Here is a 13,445-nt window from a genome sequence, read left to right as displayed (position 1 = left end):
GTGAAGACGCTCCTCCATCCTTTTCGATGGGAAGTGTTCGATCACCCACAACACAGCCCTAACTGTCCCGAGTATCATCTCTGTTCACATGAAACGGTGGATACGAAGACAAATGGTTCAAATGGCTCTGAGCACTATGGGACTTAACTTCTGAGGTCATCAGCCCCCTAGAACTTAGAACTACTTAAACCTAACTAACCTAAGGACATCACACACACCCATGCCCGAGGCAGGATTCGAACCTGCGACCGTAGCGGTCGCGCGGTTCCAGACTGTAGCGCCTAGAACCGCTCGGCCACTCTGGCCGGCGGATACGAAGACAACACTTGGGCGCAGGCTACGTGCTATAGACCAGCGTAGAGGATTATCGGAAAGCACAGGCGGCTGCCTTCTATGACAATGGTATTGAAAATTTCGTATAACGCTCCGACAAATGTCTAAGTCGGAGCAGCGACTATGTAGAGAAGTATCTGGAAAGTGTAGCTAACTCTTACAAATAAAATATTTATGGTTTTCACTGTCATTTCTATTTGGTGACCGATCGGTACTTACTTCCTGGACAACCCTCTTATTTTAATACTTATAATACGTTAACATATGTATATGACACATAAAGGGAAACGTCGTTACCAAAAAATTTCAAAATAACTATTCCGATTTACTACGGAAATAAACGTTTAGAAACATACAGACTGTAACTACATACTTCGTAATATACATACATATCAGAGAGAGGGGGAAGAGGAGATGAACAAGGGATGAGAGGAACTGAACATAGAAAACGGGAAGGAGGAAGAGAGAGAGAGAAGGAAATTGGGTGAGAGGGCGGGGGGGAGGGCGGGGAGGAGAACATGGAAAGGGAAATGGGGAAGGTCTTCGACAGAGTGAGGGAGAGAGAGGGGGCAGGAGCAGATTGAGAGGGGGAGGAGAATATGGAGAGAGAGGATGGGAGGACACAACGGACAGACAGAGAGGGAAGGAGCAGGAAGTGGAGAAAGAAGGGGGAGAGGGGGAGATTGACTGAGACTGGGGAAAGAAAGCGACTGGGACATTTCCTACACATATCAGAAACGTATGCTTTCTCTTCTGTCTTTTCCATTTAAGCAAACTGAGCCACAGAAAAGCTTGACTGGGTACAGCTATCAGTGCAGAAGATGTTCAGCGAGGAGAGGACTGTCAGACGCTATAAGCAGTTCATAGAGCCTGTCTCTCGATTTAACATTTAGGATATGCAGGGCTACCTACGACATGGGGAATCGCCTAATATTGCAGAAGCAGTACGGTGTGTCTAAATACGATGTGTGCGAAATGATACAATGTAACGGTGAGATTATTAGGCCGCTCACTGGTGAAGTTCTGTTCCATTCGACATTAATGCTACACCTTCACATAATTCGGGAGCTTCTGAAAGGAAGAGTTTTACATGTGCGAAAATAAAGATAATGTCGTCATTGTGTTGGCAAGTTCCAGTTACCGTCGCGTTACGCAATGTTTAGTCCGTCATGGAGAAGAAACTATACTCGGCCAACATTATTTAGCTTCAAGATTTCCGGCCCCTTTCCTTTGAAACACTCTAATTCATTAAATAATGAAATTATACTTACATTTTTAAGAAATTCGGTTGAATGATGTTACGAGCAGTAATTGCAATGCAAAATACTCAGATCTTTGTGTACCATAAGTTGTTAAAACTTAGTGCCGTATCTTGGACTACTTACAAGATATTACGTTTGTCGATGTGTAATAACTTCTTCTACCATGCTTAAATCAATGTCTGCGGTACCAAGATGATGTTTCTAACCACCGAATTTAAATGATTCATCATATATCCTCTACCATATACATTTTTTAAACATCGGTAGCGTCTCCGGAGATCGACGTATGATGTTGATAATTTTGTGCAACAGTTTTGAAGCTACTCTGCGAGCTTTCTCAATGTGATATTTATGTATTTGCATTCGTCTATCGATAAGCCTAGAAATTTGGTTACCATCTACCATATGACACCCTAATTAGAAAATGTGTCAAGCTAGCATGTGGATTATCATAGGCACTCTTAAACTTTTATTCTGAATCTGTTTTACGAAATGATTCGCTGATGTTGGCAGACGAATCACGATGAATGGTACAGGTTTAAGCAGCATCCAATGAGCAGATGACTGTGGTACTCGCCGATAGCATAAATGACCTTGCCTTTAAACAGACAGTAGTAACGATTTTAGATTTCATAAAATCAAAAGCAAATCAGTGACAAGAAGAGAATAGAATATATACTTGGATGAAAATATACTTGACAGGGTGAAATCGTTGAATGCTGGCTGACAGAATATGGGATAACGATGAATACATAGAACAAGAATTGGCACTGAACGGGCAACATTTCAATAATTCACATATCAGACATATAATCACAACCTTCAATTTATCACGCTTTGTCTGTTTGTAAATTCTTACTCGTTATCGTTACAGTTGTATGGAGTGAATTAAAGTCTCATCCATTAAGTGATTGTAAACGCCTGAAATGAGAGTGTAGAGTCGCACGGTAAGCATCCATTGTGTAGTTCATGCGATCAATGGTAAGATACTTTAGCATGCTGATAAAATATCTCTAACTCCCATCCACCCTCAAATGCGAGAAAGTAGCGCGTTCTGGGCATATCTCGTAAACCTAGGAGTATACCTTCATGTAACTCATCGTTGAAACCCAGCGATCGTGTGAAACCCAGCTCGCGCTATTCGTCCACGAGACTCAGAGGGCCATAGACACGGGTTCCCAGGCAGATGCCATGTTTCTTGACTTCCGCATGGCGTTTGATACAGTTCCCCACAGTCGTTTAATGAACAAAGTAAGAGCATATGGACTATCAGACCAATGTGTGATTGGATTGAAGAGTTCCTAAATAACAGAGTGCAAATGTCATTCTCAATGGAGAGAAGTCTTCCGAAATAAGAGTGGTTTCAGGTGTGCCGCAGGGGAGTGTCATAGGACCGTTGCTGTTGACAATATACATAAATGACTTAGTGGATAACATCGAAAGTCCACTGAGGCATTTGCGGATGATGATGTAGTATATCGAGACGTTGTAACAATGGAAAACTGAACTGAAATGCAGGAGGATCTGCAACGAATTGACGCATGGTTCTGGGAATGACAATTGAATCTCAATGTAGACAAGTGCAATGTCCTGAGAATACATAGAAAGAAAGATCCTTCATATTTTAGCTACAATATAGCAGGTCAGCAACGGGAAACAGTTAATTCCATAAATTATCTGGGAGTAGGCACTGGGAGTGATTTAAAATGGAATGATCATATAATGTTGATCGTCGGTAAAGCAGATGCCAGATTGAGATTCATTGGAAGAATCCGAAGGAAATGCAATCCGAAAACAAAGGAAGTAGGTTACAGTACACTTGTTCGCCCACTGCTTGAATACTGCTAACCAGTGTGGGATCCGTACCAGCTAGTGTTGATAGAAGAGACAGAGAAGATCCAACGGAGAACAGCGAACTTCGTTACAGAATCCTTTAGTAATCGCGAAAGCGTTACGGAGATAATAGATAAACTCCAGTGGAAGACTCTGCAGGAGAGACGCTCAGTAGCTCGGTACGGGCTTTTGTTGAACTTTCGAGAATATAACTTCACCTAAAAGTCAAGCAGTGTATTGCTCCTTCCCACGTATATCTCGCGAAGAGACCATGATGATAAAATCAGAGAGATTAGAGCCCCTACAGAGGCATAACGACAATCTTTCTTTCCCCGAACAATACGAGACTGGGATAGAAGGGAGAACCGATAGAGGTACTCAAACTACCCTCCGCCACACACCGTCAGGTGGCTTGCGGAGTGTGGATGTAGATGTAGATGTAGATGTAGAGAGCAGCATTGGCATAGTAGGAGAACAGTTCCGTGTTCTCTGAATCTCCGAGAATGCCTCGACACGGCACGCATTGCCATTTTGGTCGGAACAGCTAAGAACACCACTATAGCTGAGAATACCACTAAAGCTACAAACCTTGGGAGACAGCAGTCAACAGGATGAATTTTTGAAAGATACTATCGTCATTTATAATTACAATTCTATTTATTCATAAAATCCACTATTACATATTCAGCCGTGTAGCAGTTTTCAAATGTAGTAAGGCAAAATTTTAACACATTCGTTAAAATACCTTACGTATATACTGAAACCTACTTAATAGCGAGAGGTTCTGTTTGGAACGAGATGCGGCAACAATTCTGCGCGGCGTTGATTCAGCACTTTCTTGATAGGTTTCCGGAGGTATGAGGAACCAGACGTCTTCGCACTGGCTACGCAATGCCCGTAAAATACGGGTCGGTGGTTGTGGGCGAGGAGTTGGCATTCAGTAGCACGCCAGATGTGTTCAATCAGTTTCAGGTCAGCGAGTTTGGTGGCAATATCAGTATCAGTCCGAGCAGCCGTTCACTTGAATGAAGGCGTATCAGTACACGATCGTCGAGCTTCTGCACTAGGAAACGTGATTCAATCCGATCAGGCTACATGTTTTCTTTGATCCATGCTCCAGTCCCGATGATCCCGAGCCCATTGCAGTGTAATTGACAGGTCTTTGGTTCAGCACTGATACCCGTAAGTGTCGTCTGCTTCAGAGGCCCACGATCAACAGTGTGCACTCAACGGATGTGCTCACAAACACTTGTGCCCGCGCCAGAATTTGTCGTGAGATCTGTCACGTATCCGCCTCCGATCCTACATGTTCTGTTATGTGGCGTGGATGTCCAACACCATGTCGCCTTCTCGTTGTTTCACCGTCCTTTAACGACCGTAGCTCGCGAACAGCCAACCAGCATCCCAGTTTCCAACACACCGTTGCGCAACACTCCGACATTTGTCAAAGTCGTTTTTATCGATGTATTCCCCTATTTGCGGCTCGTATCGTCGTTAGAATGATTCCCCATTCGTCTGTGCTCCGTGTATGTACTTTTCCTGCCATGTCACGTGCTCACAATGGCACCAGGTGGCGTTTAATCTCGCGATGTGCCGTGATAGAGTTGAAAAACTACCGTAGGCTACCGTAGACTTTCATAAGTAACCGTAGACTATGGTAGCTTTTCTACTACCCTTGATCAATTAAGATCGTTATTGAATTATCTGTACGTTAGGTGTGTTGCAGACGTATTGGGCGTTATCTCATTTCGACGACATTGTCTCCATATGCGATCAGTGTCTTACTAGGATCCCCTAGAAACCGGCAGCGGTGCACCGCCCAGCAACCGAGTGACGATATGTAAAAAAGCCGCGTAACCTACGGAACATTTTTGTTCTACGTAGCTATCCTCCTGTCTTCTACCTAAAAGAAAGCTGTATTCATCGCAAAACTGAAAGTGTCAATGTTTAATTCAGGTTTCATTCAAAAATTTTTAGCTGGCTCTCAAAAAATTTTGTTATTGTTCGCGTAACAACTAATAAATGAGATAAAATATGTTGCTACGAAAAGAGCCCTGAAATAGTTTTAGGGGTGCTGTGCTGTGACTTTCTTTGGATCATTAATTTTCAACAAAATAAAATATATTACGTTCTTACTATTCTGGATTTGGCTTTCTGTAAAAAGAACATTGTTTAGTTACTGTAACTCGCTGTAAAGTTCATCATATCTTCCTTATTTCATAGTTATTGAAAAGGTTACTGAAAATTATTTCGTTATCAATACTGAGGTTACAGTACGCAATTGTTGTTCAACATCAAAATTTTGCAGTGGATTTTTGTCAACAGTAAAACACCAATAAGTACCACGACTAACACGAGAACATGAGATTATTATCAGACAAAAAGATGTCTTTACTATAATGTTTGCCAGACCAGAACTACGCACAGCGAGATTTCTTTTATGTTATGAAGGTAAATTATCTTTTTTCACTCTTAGTAATATATCATCCGCATCCCACGTCCACCTGTAAAACACATCATAAAATCTGCTGCTCTGCTCTGCAATTCCGAAAGCTGAAAGAAATAATTTTAGTTCACTATTATCTGTCCGCGTCTTTGCGGTATGATTGGCTTCATTTAATGTAGTTTGAATGCGCCGCGGCAGCGGTTCGTTCGTTCGTAGCGCATCTCTGCACCACGAATAATATTTAAGTAGCTGAAAATGTCTTAAAAGGATGGGATAAAATACCAGGCAAGCTTATTACAAATCATAATGCAAGTTTTCACTAAGCAAATCTATTCAAAACATTTAGACAGTTTAAATTATTACGTATCTTTACAAATCAGTACCTAATGGCGTTCTTCTGTCAATTTTGACAAAAGAATGCTACACAAGCGTACAATATAACGTCACAGGCTCTTCCTGCTCACGTAACTCTAAGAAGACGACAGAGAAATTAATGTTCGGTCACTACTATTTATACTCGTTGTGCCATATTCTCATCTTTGTTACTTAATAAGTATCGTCTGTGGCGGCTTCAGTACTCGCCGGCACAGATATTATCTTTAAAAAAATCGGTACATAATTCTATAAAAGTATAAAACATGACACATAATGGTTTCTCTTTATTACATAAAGTTCACACAATCATTGTCCACGCAATTACAATCATCCGTTCAATAATTCTTTTCTCCTTTTTTGCCACCTATAATATGTGTATTGCCATGAGACGTTACAAATTGTTGATTTGTAACGTGAAAGAAACGGTGCTGTAGCAGAAATAAAAAAAATTAGATTTATCAAATGGCGCAAAAAAAAAACCTTTTGCCTTCGGAAGTGAAGAAGAACGTTCTGTAGAGTAAAACATAAGAACAATAATTGTACAAATTCTTTTAGTTTGCGTATGAGTAAAATGTACTTGCATCAGATGTTATTGCTTTCGTTGCAAAAAATCTCAGAAGTTAATCATCAACTACAAGTACACCTCGGATTAAGTCTGAACGAAGTGCGCTTCTAATTATGTGAAAAAAATTGTCGGCTCCCGGTACCTCTTTCACATATTCATTTATGTTTCTTTCCCTACCACGGGAACAATGCTACTGATACTCCTACCATTTCCTGCGTCATTTATCTACTGTACGAAAACTATCGAAACGTAGTTTTGGTAGAGCGGAACTCTAAGCAGTGGTCATAGTGTTTTGTACTTACAAGTGAAATTACAATGAAATGAACACCCTTAGCTGCTTACAGGTGTTGACATACGTCAACGGGGATAGAGGAAAATGTGTGCCCCGACCGGGACTCGAACCCGGGATCTCCTGCTTACATGGCTGACGCTATGTCCATCTGAGCCACCGAGGACAGAGAGGAGAACGCGACTGCAGGGATTTATCTGTGGCACGCCTCCCGCGAAACCCACACTCTCAACGTATTGTCCCGCACTACATTCGTAGTGCCCCCGCCCAATATACTCATTACTCACGGTGCGTTGCCGATTCCCCTAAGAGTCCGAAGGAACGGATACCATCTTCGTATATATGTACTTACAAGTCATATTACGATTGTGTCTGTTACCTATAGCCGGGAAGTATTCAATATCGAGCACTGTATTCCGATTCCTAACGGACTAGCTACTTGCCAACTGTCTGCCCCTCACGCGGTTGTCTCGGTAGTTCCCGGTACGTGGCAGAAACTCAGCAGGTTGGTGAGACTGGCGGTGCCGTCGTGGACTAGGGCGGGGCTTCCCCAGCAGGCGGGCACCAGTTGCGTCACTTCCGGCCGCGCTCGCCGGACACCTGTCGCCGGCCTTGCCTGAGAGCCGCCGGCGTCGCTGCTTCCGCCGTGCCCGCAATTCTCACACTTTCGCCAAACCTGTTCTGCACGGCACTTTTTGTATTCTGCTTCCTGACTTTCTTGTCTGTAATTACGTATTTCTTCATTGCGTTTCTTGCGGCACTCAAAGAGCCAAGACTGGTAGTTCGACTGTGCGTAGAGTTAGCTTCAGTGAAACGCCAGCCGGCCGGTGTGGCCGGCGGGTTCTAGGCGCTTCAGTCTGGAACCGCGTGACCGCTACGGTCGCAGGTTCGAATCCAGTCTCGGGCATGGGTGTGTGTGATGTTCTTAGGTTAGTTAGGTTTAAGTAGTTCTAAGTTATAGGAGACTGATGACTACAGATGTTAAGTCCCTTAGTGGTCAGAGCCATTTGAACCATTTGAATGAAACGCCGTACTTATTAACGGCCCAGATTGCAGTTATTTTGTGACGCTGGTCCCTAAGGGTAGCGGAAATCTGCACTTGCAGAACAACTACTTGTAGTTTCATGTAGCAATGTTGGTACAATTCAACACCAGTTTCCCGCTTAAATGGAGAAGGCGGGAAGTGCCACAACCCGATTTCCCAGACACTTCCCTCGGTGGAAGGGGAGTAAAAATAAGTGAAAACGTGTCTCGGCTTATGAGTAGCTATTCGACCGTTTCTGAGAAAACGACAGACGAAGTTTTCGTGGTACGTTGTAAAACTTTTAACGAGGAAATGGTTTAGTCAATGCGTTGGCACGGTAGGTAGCGTCACAACTTCAAAACTCATCTTTGAAACCCGATTATTATATTCAGTTTTGTTTTTCATTTATCTCCATGTCTGTAGTAGATTACTACACGAATGCTTTCCAATGTATACTGAGATGATTTTGTTCTTATTCGTCTACTAGTTGTATATTAGGTGAATGAATAAAAAATTAAAATAAATGAATGATAAAATTATTTGAAATTGTTTTCTGTGAAATTCCTATAGTGTATAATAACCAACTGCAAGCGCCAGTTTTCCGCAGAGTTCTTTGTTATCCGTGATTTTCCGCGAAATTATTTCCAAAGCGTGAAATCTTTCGCAGGGTTAGTCCTGTATTGCGTTGTAACATTTGTCATAGTTGGTACGTCAAATAAATTTGAGAATGTAATAGCGAACTTCGTCAAATCTCGCCTTTCATCAAAGAGATATGGCCAAGTCTTTAGCCTCCCCATAGATTTGATCATAAAAGTCGTTCGTATTATGTTCACTGCAATGGGAAATGTTAGCGCTTGGAGCGCTGGCACCGCTACAGCTATTTGGCGTCTCTGTAGCGTGTCTGTAAACATGGTTTCAAAGTTTGGATCAGTGATGGTTGAGACTCTTTTTAAGAAGCTTGCTTCGACTGGGGTGGGGGAGGGGTGGGGTGAGCAAGGGGCATAATGCACGCTATTAATCGTATGCTGATGGGCAGGTGGAATATGCTGCAGGCGACTTCACATCCACATCCACAACCTCAGCTATAGCCATCTACCTCTATATCTGGAATCATCCAGGCAGATTTTCAGCAAGCCAGAATAGTGAAGGTGGTCGCAGCCTAAAATAAAAAAAAATTCTTAGCTCTCCATTTTATTTATATTTGAACGCTGGATGCCACAAGTTCAAAAGAGCATTATCTGTTTCGTTTTAAATCTATCGATTAAATTATCCAAGAATAGAAATAGTTCTTACTAAACATTTATCTACCGTCAGATATTCCCCTTCATTGCTTTATAAATCGCTTCACACGTTTCTGGTATTATTTTGGTGCTACTAGAATAGCTCACTCCTGTACCAGGTAATCGTAGCGTCACGGCGAGCCTGTCTTCTGCACATACAGCATTTCTCAAAACAGTGTTCTCTTTTGTAAGACGAGAAGCCACTTTAATGAGCAAATACCGAAATACACTCTCATCCATTCGTATGTAAATTTATATGAGTCTTTTCGTCCTTCACTTGCCGCTCTCCTAAAATTTTGCTGAATGATTTTACTATCTCGATGTAATACCCACGGCATGCTTCCTTTTTTTCCGTTGCTTTTCTTCCAAATGCACACACAATGCAATAGTGTACAAGCAACTGCAGCGCATAATAACAGGTAGTTGTTGTCCGCCATCTTGAAATTTGACGTAAAATATGACGACAGTGTAATACTCGAAACAGCATCACGTCAAAGAACTTTGTCAAAGAAATTTGAGAATATTTGTCAAAGAAATATGATAGTGTAATACCGGCCTTAACGGCGAATCTTTTCCGAGTGAGATTCACGCGAAGAAATGCCGCTGTGGCTAACCTACCTCTGCGCAATGCTCGTGGTATTTCGAATTTGTTTCTACAGTCGGTATCAACCAAGGAATGCACCAAATGTTCCTGAAGAATAAACATTAGAATAAAATATAACAATATAAGAATGGACCTAAGAATAAAATGTAAGAATAAGAGAGTCTGAAAAGATTGTAATCCCCGAAAGCACCATACACACCTATACTATGCAATAAATGTATGATACTTATTGTGAAACCCAGTTGTAATTTTACAGTTAATATAACGCCCTTATAACCCCTAACTTGACAAGAAAAATCTGTCTAGTAGCCTTCTATGGACGTGGGTAGATGAATAGAAAATAAAAGTAAATAAAATCATAATCAGGTTTCGAACACAGGGCGCAAAACTAAGAGTCCACGACGTCACGCACTAAAGGGCACCTAAATTACGTCGAGAACTTTGATCTGCGCTTTCCCAGAAACGGTCGAGTGTCTACGGATAAGCTGAGACATGTATTCGCTTATTTTGACTCTTGTGCCAATGGCCGCAGTTTCTGGGAAATCGCCGACCGGGGTGGCCGAGCGGTTCTAGGCGCTTCAGTCCGGAACCGCGCTGCTGCTACGGTCGCAGGTTCCAATCCTGCCTCGGGCATGGATGTGTGTGATGTCCTTAGGTTAGTTAGGTTTAAGTAGTTCTAAGTTCTAGGGGACTGTTGACCTCAGATGTTAAGTCCCATAGTGCTCAGAGCCATTTGAACCATATTATTCTGGGAAATCGAGTCATGGCACTTGCCATGTTCTCCTCGTTACACCATATTACAGGCAGGGAACATGATGTCGCGTCAAATATTTCTGAAAATTTATGTTGTACTGTGGAAGCATCTGCTGTAGTGAAGAAAAGCACCCTACTTCTTAACTGTCAGTTCAACTTGTAACAGCACAACACACGCTTTAGTGTGTGTCGTTATCTTTTCTTGTTAACGATAATCTGTCAAACAATGTGATTGTACACAATACATTACGTATGACCGTGCTTTTGCTAGCGTCAAGGAACCACCTCAGGAGCTTCCAATCCACTGAGGAGTGAAAAAAGTGATACTATATCTCCGAAACTGCCTCTGGCATCCTGAAAATAGCAGTGTCAAAGTTGAACTGGGAAGAAAAAGGAATTACAATAAATGCGGAGAGACTTAAAAACCTGAAAATTGCTGAGGAACACATTGCTGTCGGTAAATGATTTTGAAGAACTACAGATGTTAGTACTGGATATCACCTCGGAATGTCAGGCGGTGAGACTGAAATGTTTCAAAAACGGTTCAAATGGCTCTGAGCACTATGGGACTCAACATCTATGGTCATAAGTCCCCTAGAACTCAGCACTACTTAAACCTAACTAACCTAAGAATAGCACACAACACCCAGTCATCACGAGGCAGAGAAAATCCCTGACCCCGCCGGGAATCGAACCCGGGGGCGGGAAGCGAGAACGCTACCGCACGACCACGAGCTGCGGACTGAAATGTTTCCGAAACTATGGACCGATAGTAAACCAAAGAAAGTCTACAGGAATCAAAGAAGACATTTCTGGCCAAAAGTGGTGTACTAGTGTTAAACGTCGGTCTTAATTTAATAAAATGTCTGAGAATGTAAGGTTGGAGGGCAATGTCGCATGGAAGTAAATGTTGGGCTATGCGGAAAACGGAGAAGAAAAGAATCGAAGCGTTTGAGGTGTGGTGATATAGAACGATGTTGAACATTAGGTGGACCGGTGTGAGAAATACGGAGAATCTCGCAGAAACGGCGAGAAGCGGAAGTTGTGTGAAACACTGACAAGCTAAGACACAGATTGAAATATATCCAAAAACTAATTGAGGATGTTGGTTGCAAGTACAACTGCGTGACGAAGACGTTGAAACAGGACATGAAGTCGTGGCGAGCCGCATCAGACGAGTCAGAGGACTGATGGCAAAGGAATAGCGGCGACTTTCGTCACGGAATTGTGTAGTAAACATGATAGCGTTTCGGATGCGATGGTCAAACTCCAGTGGTAAACATCACAAGAGAAGCGTTTTGCGTCCACGAAGATTACTGTAGAAATGACTAGAGCGTACGTTCCAAGATTCTTTCTCCCAAGCATGTCTGTAAATCAGCAATTAAAGCCCTGAGGAGACTTTCCGGCCAGGTGTTTTCCAAACCATTCGAGAACTGGAAACTGGGGAGAACCGGAGAGGGTGATGCTAATGGTACTCGGTGTACCACAGACTACACGCCACATGGTAGCTTGTGGAATATAAATGTGGATGTAAGGATTTTTAACATGTTGCAGCCGTGTCAGCAAATGTGATAAATTAATGTCAAAACTGAGGCGGATTTTTGCCATATTAAATGTGGATGTAGCCGTAGAAGCACGGGAGTAATTTGGACACTGAATGATTCGCTTCAGTATTCCATACTTGCAGTCAGAAAGGTAATCTTAGTGTTATTATAAGCTGCAAAACGTTTTAAATTCACGGTCATCTTTTCTAGCTAATGCTTTGTTTTTGAATTTTCACTTTTAATATTCTCCTACGGTTTCTGTAGACACTGCAAATCACTCTAATTCTATTTGATCCCTGTTGGCATCTGATGCTGAGATACTGTATTCAAATATTATTCTAGATATACAAATGCCATGAAGTTTTCCAGATTTGCACAAATCTCACCTTCAGTTATTATAGGCAATGCAAGAATTATTTCTGTGTGAGTTTCGTTTATTCTGGATGCGAACTGTTCATAGACAAATATCCTTTCAGCTTTTTTTCCAGATCTATTCTATATATTTGTATAGTTAACAGTACGGAAAGTGGGTTTTAAAATATTTTCACAGATAAATCTTAGTGTCGATCTTTATTTGTAGTGCCTTATTCGATAGTGTGATAATAGTACATTAGTAATAGTATGACTGTATGTTTACTTTTCCTAAATTTTGCGCGTAGCAATACATAACAATCTTGTTCTTAAATTTCTCACTGATTCCATTAGCTGCTGGTATGTTTAAAGTTGCAACTATCAAAATTCTGTCTGAGAGAACTAACTAGCACCACTTTTTTGCCCGTATCGCCAGTGCATCTATGGTGATCCAGGAACATAATGTTTCAAAAATGGCTTTCAACAATTTTTTGGTTACCGTTTGTATCTCATCTTTTGCCTTACACAGTCAAGAATGCTTACTTTAGCCATATTAATTTTACTCTCCACTGTACAACTCACATTACGGTATTTTGGTTTAGAATTAAACCTGTAATATCACATTTATTCTGTTTATGCGGGTTGAGGTTAAGCACAGTCTTGGTTACTAAGTGATGATTTTTTGCACATTACAGCTTGGTTTGGATTAAAGCCCATAGGGAACTTCCCAAATTTTCGGCCCAGCGTATGTAGTAGTATGTAGTAGATAGTAGTAGTAGTAGTAAT

This window comes from Schistocerca cancellata, chromosome 3 (assembly GCF_023864275.1).
Source record: "Schistocerca cancellata isolate TAMUIC-IGC-003103 chromosome 3, iqSchCanc2.1, whole genome shotgun sequence".
Taxonomy (NCBI): domain Eukaryota; kingdom Metazoa; phylum Arthropoda; class Insecta; order Orthoptera; family Acrididae; genus Schistocerca; species Schistocerca cancellata.
This window is presented reverse-complemented; position numbering follows the sequence as displayed.